Here is a 2,100-nt window from a genome sequence, read left to right on the forward strand (position 1 = left end):
TCATTTCTAATATGTATTAGGGGGAAAAAGAGACAAAGTTACTGAAATTTAGAACCATAGAGGAAAGGACCTCATGAGCATGGGACCAGGATCTCTGGGGAGAGGGGCTTAATGAGCCTAGTTCATTAAGTTGGACAATTACAAACTGGATTTTCATGCAGATAGAGAATGCACTTCCATTGGAGTGAGAAACCTTCAAGGCTAAAGCCCAGGGCTAAAGAGCCTCTTGATGAAAGTGAAAGAGGAGAGTGAAAAAACTGGCTTAAAACTCAACATTCAAAAAACTAAGGTCATGGCATCTGGTCCCATCACTTCATGGCAAATAGATGGGGAAACAATGGAAACACGGATAGACTTTATTTTCCTTGGGCTCCAAAATCACTGCAGATAGTGACTTCAGCCATGAAATTAAAAGACACTTGCTCCTTGGAAGAAAAGCTATGACCAACCCAGACAGCATATTAAAAAGCAGAGACACTACTTTGCCGACAAACGTCCATCTAGTCAAAGCTATGGTTTTTCCAGTAGTCATATATGGATGTGAGAGTGGGACCGTAAAGAAAGTTGAGTGCCGAAGAACTGATGCTTTTGAACTGTGGTGTTGGATAAGACTCTTGAGAGTCCCTTGGACTGCAAGGAGATCCACCAGTCCATCCTGAAGGAAATCAGTCCTTAATATTCATTGGAAGGACTGATGCTGAAGCTGAAGCTCCAATACTTTGGCCACCTGATGTGAAGGACTGATTCATCTGAAAAAACCCTGATGCTGGGCAAAATTGAAGGCAGGAGGAGCAGAGGATGACAGAGGATGAGATGGCTGGATGGCATCACCGACTCAATGGATATGAGTTTGAGCGAGCTCCGGAAGGTGATGATGGACAGGAAAGCCTGGCATGCTTCAGTCCACGGGGTTGCAAAAGTTGGACACAACCGTGCGACTGAACTGAACTGAAAGTCCATAGCACGTACAAGCAGACAACAAGCCTGTAGGAATCCCACAGAAAACAAGAAAACACATTTCCCTTCCTCCAACCTTCCAGTCACCCTCACACCCTCTTCTTGACAGAGATGAACACAGATCCAGCTGGAGAAACAGAAAGATGGCTTCTTGGCCTGAGAATCATAAAGCACAGGGAAGGAAGATGGAGAGGTAAGTTAATAACTGGTGGGAGAAGCACAGTGACAGTCTGGGCTCCGTGTGGAACATACCAACTTCTCACCAGCTCTCTGTTTTACACATGGTAGTGTATGTTTGTCTGTGCTACTTTCTCCATTCATCCCACTCTCTCCCCCACTGTGTCCATCAGTCTATTCTCTATATTGATGTTTCCATTCCTTCCCTGCAAATATGGCCTAGAGGGGTGGGGTGGGGGAGGGCAGGGAGGCTCAGGAGAGAGGTGATAAATGTATCATTAAGGCTGAATCGCCTTGTTGTATGGCAGAAACCAACACAACATTGTAAAGCAACTTTCCTCCAATTAAAGAATAAAAAAAAAAAAAAAAAAGCACAGCATTAAGTGTTGCATGGTAGATGAGAGGAGACAGGTAGGTTGCCCTAATTTGGTTCCTGGCCCCTTCACTCAATAGCTATGTGATCTTTGGTTCCTTATACTTGATAAATTAATTTGCCCTAGGTTTAAAATAGGAACACTGTTAACATCTAGGAACTATTGTGAGAAGTGAACTCAAAAATGAGGTTAACTGCTTATCATACAAGCACAGATGAGTATGTGACAAATGTTAGCTATTATAAATTTTATTTGTATTATATAGCAAGATATATAATGGTATATTCCAAGTAAAAACTGACTTACACTACAGATAAGTGGTTTTCAATGGTTTATGAGTCTTCAGTACCTGGGAAGGCTTGTGTTTGTAGTAACATACCTGGAAATTGGGCTTCCATTGTGGCTCAGCGGTAAACAATCTGCTTGTGATGCAGGAGATACAGGAGATGCAGGTTCTTTCCGTGAGTTGGGAAGATCCCCTGGAGGAGGGCATGGCAACCCACTCCAGTATTCTTGCTGGAAAAATCCCATGGACAGAGGAGCCTAGCAGATTACAGTCCATGGGGTCACAAAGAGTTGGGCACAACTGAAG

The sequence above is a fragment of the Odocoileus virginianus genome, chromosome 21 (genome assembly GCF_023699985.2).
Source record: "Odocoileus virginianus isolate 20LAN1187 ecotype Illinois chromosome 21, Ovbor_1.2, whole genome shotgun sequence".
Taxonomy (NCBI): domain Eukaryota; kingdom Metazoa; phylum Chordata; class Mammalia; order Artiodactyla; family Cervidae; genus Odocoileus; species Odocoileus virginianus.